General features: G+C 34.7%; 1 protein-coding gene across 3 annotated transcripts in view; it reads left to right on the top strand.

The window, feature by feature from the left end:
- The first annotated feature begins 14 nt into the window (after positions 1–14).
- LOC123545059 (pyruvate carboxylase 1-like) overlaps positions 15–18,827 on the top strand; it is a 61,648-nt gene continuing 42,835 nt past the window's right edge. For all 3 annotated transcript variants that reach the window (XM_045331329.2, XM_045331326.2, XM_045331325.2), the window contains exon 1: positions 15–145. The gene's annotated coding sequence lies outside the window, so the exon portion shown is untranslated. The remainder of the gene's footprint in view (positions 146–18,827) is intronic.

Raw genomic sequence — 18,827 nt, 5'->3', positions numbered from 1 at the left:
ACCTGAATGAAATTAAAAGGTTTCCTTATATTTTTCGACAAATTCTGATTTATAAAACCCATTTTTGAATCATACAGTCATTTTGTTACGAATCTTAGACTCCAAGGTGAAGGCCGCTTCTGCATGGGTTCATGAATGTCAATTGGTAATTTTATCAAAGATTTAGTGATTGTTATTGATATACTTGTTGTCAGGAGTTAAACTTGTATTTTATTGATTCTTTATGAACACAAGAAGTAATTGCAATATGCTTTGAACTTGCTGAATTAATATTATTTTTCAACTTTGGTAATAAATTTCCTTATCCAGGTCCCAGAAAAGTCACATTGCCATTGGCTATGGATATATAAGTTATTGCTAGATTTAGCTTTAAAACCAATAACAATAATGCAAAATATGTAAAAATCAAATGCAAAATGGTCATAATCGTGACTCAATGGTTTATGTGATGAAGACAATATAAAAACTGTATAACCAGTGATAATAAATTAAAAATTTGACAAATCAAGGGTTCATCGCAACAAGGGCGTATCTACATATAATTATTATATGTAGATACGCCCTTATTGCATTGAACCCTCGAAATGTGATAAGCACGTGCTGTGTTACTTGTATGTATGTTATGCATGTTTCAGTTGCGCATTGATTAACTTTATATTTTAATTTTGTAACAGTACCTTTTAGTTTGTTTTGTCTGCTCTTATTCTTTTATTGACTTCTGAAATGCAGCAGTTAATCATTCCATAACAAGGCTGATTTGATGTGGTAGATGGCGTAAACCATTTTCTAAAAACATAAGGGCTGTGTATTGAATGGAAAAAATCGATATGATACGTATTGCAATAAAGAAGGTAGTCCAAATAATAGGACGTTTCAGGACAGCATGATAATTTTTGACTGTCCCTGTAAAAGAAATATACAGATATGGGTGAGGCTTAGAGGGATGACAACTAAAAAATATCAGATCATAAAATAAGTCATCCTGATAAGCCAAATGAGTAAGGCTATAAAGAAGGATCAATACACGATACGTATTGAAGATTCAATACAACATCTAGTCATGTTAGTAGGACCTATAACTTCAAAGCTACTACATGACGAGTCCAAAATAATTGCTTGTTTCAGGTAACATGACCGTGAGAAACTGAAAATGTCTAGTTGTGTCGGCTCCTGTAAAATTTGAAGTCATTTAAATTGTAAAAGAAACGTTATGGCACAATCTTTTTATCTAATACATGTATCAGTCTATATTTCAGAACTACACGTTAGGAAAATGCATATATTTCTGCTTAAAGTCACAAATTTCGACTGAGAACTTGACCCTTATGCAAGGCCTTTATTAGTATACCAGATCTTTAACTTTGTTTTGTTTTTACTTATTTCTTTAATTATTAAGATTGTTAAAATTAAAACAGCAACACGCGCAGTAACAACATCTGTGTAAATGGAATTCCCTGCAACTGAAATTATGTAGCAGGTGCACCCAAAATGAAAAACTACCGTCGTTACGTATGGATTTCATTTCATTTTAGTGGGTAATTCCCAGTCAGTGCGAGAATGAAAATAAAAAGCCAATGAAAAGCGAGATTCCTTAAACATGTTAAATCACGTGCTTCATTTACATGAGACGTCATGCTTGTTGGCGGATGTCTTTGAACTTAGCTGTCAAAACAAAAAGTGGTTTACGCAATGACTGTTTGGGGATATAATGGCAGCCCGAGGTTACAAAATTGTACTTTTCTTTTAATTTCTCTGAAAAGTTTATTGTAAACTGATAAAAAATGAAGAAGTTTGATTTTATTTTGTGTTAAAAAGGGCGTATCGGTGTAAACATGAATATTCAATTCATATCAATAATACCAGTATGTTGATCCAGCCCTAAAAAACACATTTGTGTTCTTCTTCAAATTCAGTGTTTTAACCTCTATTTGCTTTTAACAAGTTTTTTAGGCCTAGGCCAAGATTAAGAGATGTATTTCAGGTTTAATCAAATTTGTATGCATTACTCATTACTGTATTACTGCTGTGATTTGCTAATGTTGTAACTCTATTTGATAGGTACACTTTTTTTGTTATTAAATACACTTTTGATATTTATGTTGGTCAATAGCTATACATAGCCAATGTTGTTTATATAATTATATAACACCGACTTTTAAATAAAATTTGTATCTTGTATCTTGACAAAACCAAAATAGCTTGCTGGATATGGAAAATACAATGTTAATGGTTTGACATGTTCTACCAATGTCCATTTTATTTGGTTGCAACTGAACAGATTCGTAAATTTCTTCTGATTGGTTTTGTTTATTGATTACATGCAATATCAAAATTTAACATGGTTGTTTTTTATCGTAATTGATGGCGATTAAAGTGATCAGAGAAAATAATTACAGTGTGAAAAATCAATGCACCAGATAGGACACCTGGTAGATTGGATTATCGATCAAAATTGGTAATAACGAGGTAATTAACACCGTTTTGTTGTGTTATGTCAACCAGCCTTAGATAATCGAGGCATGCACTTCCTGTATTGGATCTCGCACGTCTCTGTCGGTAAACAACAGTGTGTTTTACAGTAGGTAAAGCAAATTTTTGATAATGTTTTTTGCAGCTTCAGTATAGAATAATCGCCAGTATCTCTTGACATTTTTGGATTTTTTTCCGACATTTACGTAAAATCATCTCCATCTGGCAGTGAATTTTTTAACGTGTGCGTCCTAGACGCATAATCATTTCCATGGATGCACGTTTTCAAGTAATGTGCATCCACAGGACGCATTAAATTTATATCAAAAAAGTCTAATGATGTTTGTTTTCTCAGTTTTCTAGGGGAATCTACAAATTTGCCAGACTTTTTTACCCTTGCACTGGATAGTAATTTTATAATGTTGCTTCTGATTGGTTCTCATATCAGTTCTAAACAAACTTTGCAGCTCTAAATTTATTACTTCAGTACAGGTGTACAGGTAAACAAACATGGTCACAGAAACAGATGCCTCCAAGAAAAAGCCAAAACTCAAGGCAAAACAACCAACGCTGTCAGGTTTTTTTCAATACTAATAAGGATAACCTTGCACATCAGACTCGGCGACCGAGTTTATTGAAGCAACCTGTGTTACATAATTATGTTTCTAAATGAAATATTTTGTATTATAAATTATACATTATATGATATGGCATGAAATTTTTCCTTTAATATGTCAATATATGATATAAGGGAAAAGTTTCTTCTGTACCTGTGGTCCAGCTTGAACAGGACTGATGGAAGATAAAATGAAGAGACTCCACAGTTTTATGTGCAAATCAGCAAATAGAATGCTAATTAACATATATGATATGCTTCTAAATCTTTCACATACTTCTGTGCCTCCACATTGATCAGAGTCTTTTGAAAGCTTTCACTCACAACTAAGGCCTGTTTCAAGATTTTATTTATAATGTGGCTAACCGTATGACAGTTGAAAATGAGTAGAAAGAAAATTTTATGATTCACATTGAAACAGATATATTTGCACTTTGTAACTGAAGATTTTGGTACATAGTTTGCTTATTTAAAATCACTTACAAGTGTAATATAGAGCTGTCATCGATAGAAACGATATCGATGTATCGATGATATTTTTTGACCAATGGATTATCATACACATTTTAAAGTATCAATACATTTAGAAATAAATAGATCCACAAAATCTCTAAAAAAGCTTCTTCTTTCCCACCCGAAATCCTCGTTTTTCCTGCCCAAAAGCTCCATGTGGTTCTGGAACGATCTGTGTATGAAAAGAATTGGAACCACTGCCTTACCCTTGCATGATCGTAAGAGGCGACTAATAGGGTCTTAACACTTGGTTTTGCAGTAACTCTGTGATTCCAGCAGGTATGCAAATTTTGATTCCATACCTCATGTTTTTATTTCGATGTAAATGAGATGTGGAACCAAAATTTGTAGTCCTGTTTGGCACCATATAACCTATACTGTGTTGGTGCGCCGTAAAACCCAAATAAATAAATAAATAAATAATTCCTGCCCAAAAGTACTTTGCTATTATTATTATGCCCCTTTTTCGACATAATATCAGGATTGTTAAAAAAAAAGAACAACATTGCTGCCAAAGTTTAGAATAGAAAAAATCTTCAAACATATTTTCCTAAACTGTTGGTTTGATTAAATAATTATTTAATAAATAATTTTGCAGTAACGTTCATTGGGTGACCCTTTGCCATTATAATATAAATTAGTCAAAAACATCTATTACAAATAAATAGATCCACAAAATCTCTAAAAAAGCTTCTTCTTTCCCACCCGAAATCCTCGTTTTTCCTGCCCAAAAGCTCCATGTGGTTCATTGGGTGACCCTTTGCCATTATAATATAAATTAGTCAAAAACATGACAAATAGAGGGTTTGGTAAGTTTTGGAAATTCTAAAGTCATCCCATCAGAAACTGCTGGCGCAGTTCAAAATAACTTCAGTCTCATGAATGTTTTCTGGGTGACCTACCAGTAGTGTTCAGAATAATACAATTTGTCAAAAAACATCAATAATTATGGGTTTTCCTATATATGTGTATACATTGTAGAAACTTCGATAGATCCTTGTGTCAGAAAGTACTAGCCGAATAATATTATTTTGAAATATATTTGAAAATTTATTTTACTAGGATTGTTCAGATTAAACAGATTTGTAAGCAGCCAGAGGGTATGGTCACTTTTCCCCCATGTACACTTAACAAAATTCCTAATTGGTCAGTTTATATTGTATTACTTTTTTGTTAATAATGCATGTATTCATACGAAATTTCACCTACCGACATTTGAAATGGTACTGCAGCTAATTATTAATTTATTTTTGGCGACTCACAGCCAAAGTAACCGCATTAGGCGTTTTGACTAACATGATATATTTTGCACGTGCAGGGCGTGTGCACCAACATGCACGTGTTCGTTTACACTTTTGGCATTAGTGACGAAAGGCCTACTAGAAAAACACATATAGTGGTGAAATTGACACATGAGCAACGCAATCGAGCTGTCGGAATGTTGCTAGCTTGTGTAATTATTTTTGCAATTTCAAAAGAATTTTGATATAATTTGTTTGTAGCTGTTACTTTGATGGTTATTTCCATTTTTAACCTTATTTCCGTTTATAAGAACCTTCAATCGTTTGTTATCTACCATCCGTGCTCTTTTGGCAAAATTTAACCCAAGGACAATTCATTGAAGTGACCGATTTTGAATTTTGTTGTAAAATTCCGACAGCCCGGGCGCGTTGCTCTTGTGTCAATTTCACAATGATATATGTGTTTTTCTAGCAGGACTTTCGTCAGTAATGCCAAAAGTGCTCACTAACAAGTGCATATTGGTGCGCATGCCCTGCACGTGCAAAATATGCAATATTGGTAAAAACGCCCAATGCGGTTACGCTGGCCATGAGTCGGCCAAAAATAAATCAATAATTAGCTGCAGTACCTATTCAAATGTCGGTATGTGAAATTTCTTGTAAATACATGCATTATTAACAAAATAGTTATACAATATAAACTGACCAATTAGGAATTTTGTTGAGTGTATGTGTACATGTATTATAGATGAAGTTCTTAAAACCTTACAAGACAACCTTATCTAATTTAAATTAGTAATTTTGTAACCATGTACTTCTTGAACAAGTTGATGTGGTGTAAGACAGAACTCTGTAAATAATGGCTTGTTTGATGCAAGTTTTCTTGTATGATTGATTTTAATTCCTCTGGGGATCTTCATTGATCAACAACAGCTTCATGTTTTCTTACAGAGAGTTGTAAGACAATGTTCTAACTGTAGCAATAGTCAGAGGAATTTTTGGTTTAGTGTTTTGAATGTAAGTCATCTAGTTCTTGGACTAAAAACCTCATTTTTGTAAAAACATCCAGAAGGACTTCTCTACAAACTTTTGCTATCCTAAAATGAGTTAAAAAGTTTGATATGTGAGCAGAGCTGTAAGGGACTAATATTTTCAGTTTGAATTGCGAAGATAAAGTGAAAGTATGTATTAATAGCACTGATAGTCAGTTTCTGTCCAAAGGTAACCATTCAAAAATACACAGCAAGTCATATTACATTTTAATTGCTTAGAATCTGAAAATTGGTGATAATGTTTAGTGGACAGAATGATTTAACCCAGTAGTACATCTATATATATATTTTTTTCCCTCATCTCTTTGTTCTTACAAATTAATATTTAAAAAAAAACTACATGGTACTTGCAGGTGTATTATAGATACTTTTTTGTTAAAAATTAACCTTACAATATAAAAGTAATGCCTATAGTATTATCCTACGAATTGTTACACCTCCTTTGACCAAGTGCGGAGCAAGTGTTTCAATGTGAAATCCTTCTTTCTGTTTTGGTACCAAATTCTAACTGAATAGCTGATAGTCAATTTAATATTCAAGTTACAAAAAAGTGTAGATCCTTTGTCACATGAGTATTAATTTTGTATAATCAAATGCAGATCTCGTAACAGTAAAATTGCTATTCCACATAGGATTATTGTACCCCCCGACAACAAAGTTGTAAGGGGGGGTATACTGGTTTCAGGTTGTCTGTCTGTCCGTCTGTCTGTCCGTCCGTCTGTCTGTCCGTAGACACAATCTTGTGCGCACCATCTCTCCTCATCCCCTTGACACAATTTAATGAAACTTCACACAAGTGATCAGTAACAACAGTAGTTGTGCATGGGGCATGTTAGGTTCTTTCAGAGAAAAAATTTGCAGAGTTACGGGACTTTGTTTTTTGTTACTAAACTATATACATAGACACAATCTTGTGTGCACCATCTCTCCTCATCCCCTTGACACAATTTAATGAAACTTCACACAAGTGATCAGTACCAACCCTAGTTGTGCATGGGGCATGTTAGGTTCTTTCAACGACAAAAATTGCAGAGTTATGGGACTTTGTTTCTTGTTAACATACTATGTACATACAGTCTGCATATGCAGTCTTGTGCGCGCCTAATCTTCCGAACCCTTGCACACAATTTAATGAAACTTCACACAAGTGATCAGTACCAACCCTAGTTGTGCATGGTGCATGTTACGTCCTTTTAGATAAATATTCTGCATAGTTATGGGACTTTGTTTTTTGTTACTATACTGTATACATACAGTCTATATACATACAGTCCACATAATTATGCAATCTTGTGTGCGTCAAATTGCAATGTACTGTTTCAGTGCATGCGGGGAGTACATTCATCACCTTTAGTGATAGCTCAAGTTACATTCTATGATATTTTTGAAAAGGCCAAAGATATTGTCTTTGTTTATCCTTTTATGAAAAACAGTATCATAATCAAATAAATTAATGAAATACCTTCTAAATTATTGTACCCCCCGACAACAAAGTTGTAAGGGGGGGTATACTGGTTTCAGGTTGTCTGTCTGTCTGTCTGTCTGTCTGTCCGTCTGGCCGTCTGTCCGTAGACGCAATCTTGTGCGCACCATCTCTCCTTATCCCCTTGACAGAATTTAATGAAACTTCACACAAGTGATCAGTACCAACAGTAGTTGTGCATGGGGCATGTTAGGTTCTTTTAGAAAAAAAAATTGCAGAGTTATGGGACTTTGTTTTTTTGTTATAATACTATATACATAGACACAATCTTGTGCGCACCATCTCTCCTCATCCCCTTGACACAATTTAATGAAACTTCACACAAGTGATCAGTACCAACAGTAGTTGTGCATGGGGCATGTTAGGTTCTTTTAGAAAAAAAATTTGCAGAGTTATGGGACTTTTGTTTTTTTGTTACTATACTATATACATAGACACAATCTTGTGCGCACCGTCTCTCCTCATCCCCTTGACACAATTTAATGAAACTTCACACAAGTGATCAGTAACAACAGTAGTTGTGCATGGGGCATGTTAGGTTCTTTCAGAAAAAAAAATTTGCAGAGTTATGGGACTTTGTTTTTTTGTTACTATACTATTTACATAGACACAATCTTGTGCGCACCATCTCTCCTCATCCCCTTGACACAATTTAATGAAACTTCACACAAGTGATCAGTAACAACAGTAGTTGTGCATGGGGCATTTTAGGTTCTTTCAGCAACAAAAATTGCAGAGTTATTGGACTTTGTTTCTTGTTAACATACTATGTACATACAGTCTGCATATGCAATCTTGTGCGTGCCTAATCTACCAAACCCTTACACACAATTTAATGAAACTTCACACAAGTGATCAGTACCAACCCTAGTTGTGCATGGTGCATGTTACATTCTTTTAGATAATTATTCTGCATAGTTATGGGACTTTGTTTTTTTGTTACTATACTGTATACATACAGTCTATATACATACAGTCCACATAATTATGCAATCTTGTGTGCGTCAAATTGCAATGTACTGTGTCAGTGCATGCGGGGGGTACATTCATCACCTTTAGTGATAGCTCTAGTTTTTGTCTGTTTAGGAATTTTTCTTATTTTACATATATTATATATATTATCTGAATTTAGAAAGAACATCAGGGTTTTTTCCTGCTGTTTTAGGAACATAGCCTATACCCTAAAATTGGGAATTTTGATGCGTAAATGCCCCAAAATGGGAAATATTTAGTCCAGTAGGATATAGTAGGGATGTGTTTAAGCACTTTCTCATAAGCTTGTTAATAATAAAAAAAAATTATTGTACAACCTCTTTAACATAATGACATTACAAAATTGTCCATAATTTGGTCAATGTTTGTGCAATTTTGATGATTTTTTTTTTTCAGAATATAGATTGGGAATTTTTGCACTCATTTTGGGAAAAATACATACTTTTTGGCATTGGGAATATAGCCGAATAACGGCTATAAAAATGGCCAAATAAAACCTTGAACATGCTTTACCTTAAGAACCTGTTTGTATTTTAATTGCCCTAAAGATGTTTCAGATGTGATCAAACATTTTTGACAACGGGGAAACTCAAAAGTGAAGTTTTTGTATCTAGTTGCATCCATGTGATGGGGTTCATGCATATAACAAAATGATATTATATCTATTTTTCTAACATGTATTCTGTAGATTTTTTATGCCCCCCCAAAGGGAGGCATATTAGTTTTCAACTGTCCGTTCGTTCGTTCGTTAGTCACAACGTTAACTTTTTGCATGAAGGCACTTTACTCGCGAACCACTGCACCCAGGACCTTCAAACTTCACATGCTGATAGTACTCATCGAGTACACGACCCATACTGACATTGGGGTCAAAGGTCAAGGTCACAGGGGCTAATGTTAACTTTTTGCATGGTGGCACTTCACTCGCGAACCACTGCACCCTGGACCTTCAAACTTCACATGCTGATAGTACTCATTGAGTACACAACCCTACTGACTTTAGGGTCACCAGGTCAAAGGTCAAGGTCACAGGGGCCAACGTTAACTTTTTGCATGAAGGCACTTTACTCGCGAACCACTGCACCCAGGACCTTCAAACTTCACATGCTGATAGTATTCATCCAGTACACAACCCCTACTGACTTTGGGGTCACCAGGTTAAAGGTCAAGGTCACAGGGGCCAACGTTAACGTTTTGCATGAAGGCACTTTACTCGCGAACCACTGCATCCAGGACCTTCAAACTTCACATGCTGATAGTACTCATCGAGTACACGACCCCTACTGACTTTGGGGTCAACAGGTCAAAGGTCAAGGTGAGCTTTTGTGATCGTGCGGTGTCCGTCGTCCGTGTGTGCGTCCGTAAACTTTTGCTTGTGACCACTCTAGAGGTCACATTTTTCATGGGATCTTTATGAAAATTGGTCAGAATGTTCATCTTGATGATATCTAGGTCAAGTTCCAAACTGGGTCACATGCCTTCAAAAACTAGGTCAGTAGGTCTAAAAATAGAAAAACCTTGTGACCTCTCTAGAGGCCATATATTTCACAAGATCTTCATGAAAATTGGTCAGAATGTTCACCTTGATGATATCTAGGTCAAGTTTGAAACTGGGTCACGTGCCATCAAAAACTAGGTCAGTAGGTCTAAAAATAGAAAAACCTTGTGACCTCTCTAGAGGCCATATATTTCACAAGATCTTCATGAAAATTGGTCAGAACGTTCATCTTGATGATATCTAGGTCAGTTTCGAAACTGGGTCACATGCGGTCAAAAACTAGGCCAGTAGGTATAAAAATAGAAAAACCTTGTGACCTCTCTAGAGGCCAAATTTTCATGAGATCTTCATGAAAATTAGTGAGAATGTTCACCTTGATGATATCTAGGTAAAATTCAAAACAGGGTCACGTACCTTCGAAAACTAGGTCAATAGGTCAAATAATAGAAAAACCTTGTGACCTCTCTAGAGACCATATTTTTCAATGGATCTTCTTGAAAATTGGTCAGAGTTTTTATCTTGATAATATCTAGGTCAAGTTCAAAACTGGGTCTTATGAGCTCAAAAACTAGGTCACTATGTCAAATAATAGAAAAAACGACGTCATACTCAAAACTTGGTCATGTGGGAAGAGGTGAGCGATTCTGGACCATCATGGTCTTCTTGTTTGCATGAAGGCACTTTACTCGCGAACCACTGCACCCAGGACCTTCAAACTTAAAAATCTGATAGTACTTACTGAGTACACGACCCGTATTGACTTTGGGGTCACCAGGTCAAAGGTCAAGGTCACAGGGGCCAACGTAAACTTTTTGCATGAAGGCACTTTACTCGCGAACCACTGCACCCAGGACCTTCAAACTTCACATTCTAATGGTACTTATTGAGTACACGACCCCTATTGACTTTGGGGTCGTCACGTCAAAGGTCAAGGTCACCAGGTCAAAGGTCAAGGCACTGCGGGGGGCATTTTTCACCATTAGTGACAGGCACTTTACTTGCGAACCACTGCACCCAGGACCTTCAAACTTCACATGCTGATAGTACTTATTGAGTATTGATTTTGGGGTCGCCACGTCAAAGGTCAAGGTCACCAGGTCAAAGGTCAAGGCACTGTGGGGGGCATTTGTCACCATTAGTGACAGCTCTTGTTTTATGGTTATTGTGTAATCTGTTTTACCTTTAACCTAAGTTGTACTTTGAAAACTGAAAGAGTATAGCACCGTTGCTGCATTGGAAGGTCTGCTCAATATAGTGTCAAGACTGGTGGAAACATTTGTTGTGTCAGGGGTCACACTGTCGATCGCCACTTGAGCCATTTGCGACAAAAAATTAAACGTGGCTCCGAAATTTTCTAATTGGCGAAAATGGCCCGAAGCTATGTCTGTCTACAAAATTACAAATATTGCCAGTTTTACGAACCAAAAGGTGTGAAAAATCGATAATCTGTGTAGACACAACATCCGTTATTGAAAGGGAGGGAGCCAATTTGCAATTTGTTTATTTGATCAGGCAGTTAATTGGCGATAATTAGATTACTGAATAACAAACTGGATAATTATAATCTTCATTTTGTGCACTTGATACGATTTTATGAGCAGTCGGCCGTTAGACAAATTTTCTATGATTGCCGAGGGTTAGTTTGAGCAAAAACAAATAAAAATGCTTTAGACAAGCAGAAATTGTAGGTATTGAATAGCTATGATGATAGAAAAGCAATAAAACATAGGTATTTTATCAAATATTTAATTCTAACTTATGTTTTCCGAATTTGTCACCCGTTTTCGCGACCGCGATTTTCGGATATTTCTGTCATTTCTGGCAAGATTTTTTAGTGCAATCTTAATAAAAAGTCTTCATTTAAGAAAAATATGACAAATGTTGCAAAAGAAGCTCTAATTTTGAAGTAATTTTCGAGAATAAAAGATGCGAAGGCATCGAACCCCACCCACTTGTAGGCAATGTGCAAAATAAGACACTGTTTTTTTTTTTAAACATTTTTTTTTTCTTTTTTGACATCTTTATTTTAAATGTGATTTTCAGAATATTTTTTATTAAAGGGCAGATGTTTGTAAAAATGATAATATTAGAAATTAACACAAATTGATTTTTTAAATAGCTTTTTAAAGAGTTAATTACTAAGAAATATGTAATAACTACATAAATTTCTTGAGTAGTATGAGTACTTTGGTACATATAATGTAGTCCTACAAGAACGTCAGTGCTATGCGCTTCGCCGTTGTTGGCCTTATAATTATCTTCGGAAAAAGCAGTGGCTCAGAGATAAAAATTCCCAGTGTGACCCCTGTGTGTTAACTACTTGTGGGAAGATATTTTGGTTTGGTTATCTGTCCAGCTTTATGTTCATCAGACAGTTGCGAGTTGTCCGCTGTGTATCTTTTTCAGTCCCTGGAACATGACATAAATGTTGACCATAATTAAGGTGACATTTTGGTCATGCCAGTTCAAGGTCAATATTGAATGGTAAGATCAAAGGTCAAGTAGTGATATTTCATGCAAGTTGTAACTTAACCATGTGGAAGGATTTTCAAACAACTTACCATGACATAATATGTTCAGACGCGGTGCAAAATGCAACCATCAGTCCTGTTGGTTCAAGGTCAAGGTCTTGCAGTCGGATTAAAAAATGATTTATAATTCTTAAAGTTTCAATTTAAATGAAACCTGGGGTGATATGTACTTTATTAAAAAGCAATCTGTAGCTCTAATTTAACTGTATTTTAATTCCATCAGTAGATATTTCATATTGCTTAATATGTGACTTAAATGACAGTTTATAGAGATAGCACCTAAGTTTTTCAAATCATAGGTTTGAAGTTAAAAAGCTTTGAAATGAAGACAAATGTCCATATATTTCTCAAAAACAGAAATAAAGATAATATTTTAACCAGAATTTTGTGGAGTTATGAGCATTTAATATTTTCATGTTAAAGAAAATTTTGTGATCAAGGAAATGTAACTCTTCTTGAACATGGAGAGCATAAACATCAAAGGGACATAATGTAGTGAATATTTTCTAATTGGGTGCATTTGACTTAAAATTCAACTTTGATCTGGATTGCTAAATACTGATCCATGATACTGTGTGCTAAAAAATTAGAACATCTGGAACAGTCTAATAACAGCAAAACTATGCTTTAGCAGAATGCAAATAGTTAAGCTGTAACTGGGACTCGAACCCAGGACCTCTCACACCTAAGGCAGACACTCTACCACTTTCCTATAACAGCAGCAGCTAATAGCTATGCAGTTTAATTGCCTGGATTACATTGCGTGAACTGGAACAATAATAGATGAACTCCGGATTATCGGCGTATTCGCTTTGTTACCTAACGGCAATTTTCGTGTAAAGAAAAAATATAATCTAAGTCTGCCAACATCATAATCGGTCAAATCTGCCCAAATTTCTCTGATGTGTTGTTCAGAGTATGAACTTACTAACTGGTAGTACCAGTGAAATATAACTTACACTGAATCTTTTATATTTGCCCTTTTAGCAGCTGTCGAAAGGAAAAGCCCGTGAGCTTTGTCCAAATATAAGTAATTATCATGTCTCCCACCACACAGTAGTGTGGGAGACATATTGATTTACTCCAGTCTGTGTGTGTGTCTGTCACAAAGCTTGTCCGCACTCTAAGTCGAACATTTCTCAACCGATTTTCACCAAACTTGAACAAAATGTGTTTGACCATGAGACCTCAGCCAAGTTCGATAACTAGCCAAATCGGTCCAGGCATTTTGGAGTTACGGCCCTTGAATTATCGAAAAATCGGCCTTTTTACTCTTGTCCGCACTCTAAGTCGAACATTTCTCATCCGATCTTCACCAAACTTGAACAAAATGTGTTTGACCATGAGACCTCGGCCAAGTTCGATAACTAGCCAAATCGGTCCAGGCATTTTAGAGTTACGGCCCTTGAATTACCGGAAAAATCCGTCTGTTTACTCTTGTCCGCTCTCTAAGTCGAAAATTTCTCATCCGATCTTCACCAAACTTGAACAAAATGTGTTTGGCCATAAGACCTTACCCAAGTTTATAACTAGCCAAATCGGCCCAGGCACTTTCGATTTATGGCCCTTGAATTACTGATTGGATCCACTCATCCAGACCATCTAATTGGATCCACTCGTCTAAAACATCTAGAGAAACTAACATTTTTCATAGGGGCAGTTGTGGGAGACATGTGCTTTTCTCAAAAGCATCTCTAGTTTTACCAGTTTTGAGGGGATTTCAATTGGTGGGAAATTACAGTTACAAACTAAATACCTTTCTGCAACACATGAAGTCATCAGCATTCACTGTCAATCGGTATTATGACTAAGATCGAGTGTCAATCATACATTTCAAAGATTATAGACAGAGTCTTTTGTTTACAATTTTAGCTCGACTATTCAAAGAATAGTCTAGCTATTCTACTCACACTGGCGTTGGCGTCGGCGTCAGCATCACACCTTGGTTTTTGCATGCAAGTACATACAGCCATCAATTAAAGGCATAAAGCTTTGAAGCTTATTTTTTCTTTTTCTAGGTCAATTACCAACCTCTCTGGGTCAAGTCCCATAACTCTGACATGTATTTTGAGCAAATTATGCCCCCTTTTGGACTTAGAAAATTTTGGTTAAAGTTTTACATGCAAGTTACTATCTCCAAAACTAATGCAGATATTGAATTGAAACTTCACATGTGTCTTCAGGGTTATAAAACTAGTTGATAGCAGCAAGTCCCATAACTCTGACCTTTATTTTGGCCAAATTATGCCCCCTTTTGGACTTAGAAAATTCTGGTTAAAGTTTTGCGTGCAAGTACATACACTACAGCTATGTCTAAAAGGCATATAGATTTGAAACTTATTTTTTCTTTTCCTAGGTCAATTACCAACCTCTCTGGGTCAAGTCCCATAACTCTGACATGTATTTTAGGCAAATTATGCCCCCTTTTGGACTTAGAAAATTCTGGTTAAAGTTTTACATGCAAGTTACTATCTCCAAAACTAATGCAGATATTGAATTGAAACTTCTCATGTGTCTTCGTGGGTTATAAAACTAGTTGATAGCAGCAAGTCCCATAACTCCGACCTTTATTTTGGCCAAATTATGCCCCCTTTTGGACTTAGAAAATTCTGGTTAAAGTTTTGCGTGCAAGTACATACAGCTATTACCAAAAGGCATATAAATTTGAAACTTATTTTTTTCTTTTTCTAGATCAATTACCAACCTCACTGGATCAAGTCCCATAACTCTGACATGTATTTTGAGCAAATTATTCCCCTTTTGGGACTTCGGAATTTCTGGTTTAATAAAGTTTTACATGCAAGTTACTATCTCCAAAACTAATGCAGATATTGAATTGAAACTTCACATGTGTCTTCGGGGTTATAAAACTAGCTGATAGCAGCAAGTCCTATAACTGATATGCATTTTGGTCAAATTATGTCCCCTTTTGAACTGAAAACTCTTTTGATATTTAACCTTTTTGGGTAATATTTTCCTGCTTCTGGGACAATATTTCGAATAGTCGAGCTTGGCTGTCTTACGGACAGCTCTTGTTATCATAGCCGGTGCATTTGTAAAAATCACTTTAGTTTGAAAAATCAAAGTATGCGAAGAGCTATGGTACGGTCTCTACAGTTTAATCGAAAAAGATTTCATGAATTAATAGATAATGTTTAGCATTACTTTAAGACAGTAGAAGAGATAAATTTGGAGTCAGTTTTGAGGACTCTAGTACAAAGTCCAAAGGAAGTGATTTAAAATTTGACAGATGAGTTACTGCCTTACATGATGTACTACAATTTAGTACACATAGGAAAATTCTGTTATTATAATGGGCAGTTTTGAAAATGTACGAAAAACTTCAAAAAGGTATGATTTAATTGTATAGAATTTACTTAATACTTTTACAAAGAAAAACATTCTGCATATGTATAGTAGTCGCAACTTGACCTCGATGGTTGACCTTGTAGTGTTTATCTATGTGTTATTTATATCCAGACCCTTGATATTAAGGGATAAGTATTTAGACCCAAGACTGGGATGGTTTATACACTTTACTATCAAACAGGCACATACACTCTCACTGACCATATTACAGAATAGTATATAATATATAGAGGCAATGCAATAAGAGATGCTGTTCTCTGATTCGCTGAGAGGCGGAGCTTAACATGAATAGATTAAATACTACATCCCTGCCTTCTTTTAGATTTGTCCTTGCGATAAATATCTGAAATTGTATATAATATTCCACTGTTAATTTATATTTGCCTTCAACATGAATGGGCTGCTTTTGTCCAAACCCGGCTGTACATTTTCCAGGTTCACCCTGGAAATGATGCTGGTAATACCTGGTATTACATGGTAATCCATGGAAATCCCTGGTAAATGATGACTTTTCCATATTCTGTTACATGAAATGTGGTATAATTTCCATGTAATGCGGAATTTTATTTCCAGCCTTTTCCAGCATAGGCTGGACTATGATGGAAAGAGGCTGGACAACAGAGGTAAAAGGCTGGAAACCTCTGGAAATGATTCCATGGCATCATGGAAAGTGGAACTTAGTAATTTTTAAGGCTGGAAAAATATGGAAAAAACTTTGAAATTTTACAGACCACCATGGAAAGAACTTAGTTATTTTTTAATCAAAATAACTGAGGAATAAATTTTAAGTGCTTCTTTTTCAGTCCAGGGTGGTAAAGGCTGATCATGACTATTGCAAGCTTGCAGAAAGCTTACGCAAGCTTGCGTGTATTAACATACAGAATTCTGCAAGCTTGCGATAGCTTTGCAAGCTTACGCAAGCTTTTTTAGTTGCAAGCTTGCGCAAGCTTTTTCTGTTAAAGCTGGACTTAGAAAATTTCATGCCAGTTGTAAGGTGGGAAGCAGTAAAAAATTCTAAGTTGAGAAACATGGAAAAAATTATAAAAGTCATTATTTGATGATAATTTATTTTTATTTTAACATATTGGTATTCAAATTAAATGACATGAAACAAAGAATCTAAATATCAGGTAAACATTTATTTTTTCTATATATGTCTATATAAGGGCATGTCACACTAAATACCAAAACTATCAATTTGTCTGTAGCATGCACAATATAAATAAGACAATAAAATATGACAAAAAAATATCTTTAACACTTTTTTTATACATTTTATGTTGAGAATGTCTGAATTGATCATAAAGAGAAAACTGTACAAGTGTACATGTAAGTATATAAGTCATATGGAATAATATATGATATACAGGTGATATTCTCTTAACTTTTACTCAGTAGCAAAGCTGCCATTTTTAGAGGATGGGGTTAGTTTTATATAATCTGACAATTTTTTTTTTCAAATTTTTCTGTCCAAAAAGAGGAAATCAGCTGAAAAAGGAAAAATCACATCCTTGAAATTTTAAACTAATACTAAAATTTATTGAAATATCATGCTTTTTTTCTCCTAGAAAACAACAGCTGCAGCAACAGTAATTGCATGAAATAGTACAATTCTTTTCACAAATTCATTAAAAGTTACCTGGCAAAGGGATTCCTAGATAAGTGATAAATCATTTGGGTCTATTAATCTACTACAGTGTATGTATATTGCTTGTCTCACTACAGGAGATTATCTCATGCAGACTGATAAGATCTGGCACATGCTTTATATTTAGAAACTCATAACAAGAGATCAACCAATGAAAATAAAGTCAGGGAACTACTTCTGGGGGCTGTACATGTACCACAAAAAGTAATCCATAGTTTTTTTCTGTTTTATATCAGAGTAATCTTCAAAATTTATGAGTATGTGATTGAATGGAATAAAATCTTCCTCTAGTACAAAAATATTTTAACATCATAGATGTATCATTACTTTCATTAGCTGACTGTAAATGGCACATTTGCCCAAGAATATCAAAATTTCAAATCTACACAGGAAGTTCTTTGACAGAGAGCAGAATAGATTAAATATTTGGGAGAGTGTTTCCCTAAATATTTTACTATGTGCAGCTTATTTCATCTTGGAAGTTAACAATAATTAACAGAATGCACCAGGTGAGTTCATAAAATTTATTTATTTTCAAAAAGTAATTTAGATTACCTTTAACAATGTCAAAACTAGAACAATGGATTCTAACAGGAAGCAGGTGGTTTAGTTTTCACTGTGTAATGCAACAAAATTAATGATTTTTACTTCATGTCATTTTGTTCCACTGCAACTATTATGCAGCTGCAATTTCTAATTTATCATGCTTTTAATTTATAAGAAGGAAAATTGGATATTCTTTTTAAATGAAAATATCAAATGGAGTAAAAAAAAAGGCCAGTAGAGTTATCTCCACTGGTGGCACTACTGAGTAAACAATGCTACCACTCTGCTGACTACAATATGACACAGTATATTCAGGGAATATTTGGTTTAAATCAATGTTTTTAACCTGTTATTATATGAAAATTATTTTTTAACAGGAAGAAATGTTTATGGATAATTTAGTTATCATTACCTTTATTGAAACAGCAGAACATTATATCGAAAATTTAGCAAAAATACACATATAGGAGAGATCGTGTTTGTATACAAATTCTATTTTTAGAACTGATAAGACAGTGATCGGGTGGGCAGAAGCCGACCGTCCATGTTTTTTGTAAACAGTGATGTTTTTCTAACGGTCTAAACTTTCTTAAAACACAAATTACATAAATAATTTTTTGATCAATGGAAAGGTTATAAAACAAGCAATTTATTAATTACTTTTAATTGTTATTTCGAAATAAAATGGATTAATTATGAACGCTTAACTTACACTGTTTTTCTAAAGGTTGTGAAAATCATTACGCCGCTTTTAAAAGTATATGTCATTTAAAACGGTTATTGATTGAAAAAAGATATTTGGATACAAAAATATGAAGATTGTTAGTATTTCAAATCTTTTTGAATTTTGAAAATCCATAAATGAGCA

This window comes from Mercenaria mercenaria, chromosome 1, assembly GCF_021730395.1.
Source record: "Mercenaria mercenaria strain notata chromosome 1, MADL_Memer_1, whole genome shotgun sequence".
Taxonomy (NCBI): Eukaryota; Metazoa; Mollusca; class Bivalvia; order Venerida; family Veneridae; genus Mercenaria; species Mercenaria mercenaria.
Note: the sequence above shows the minus strand (reverse complement) of the source record. Positions and strands in the feature narration are given on the sequence as shown.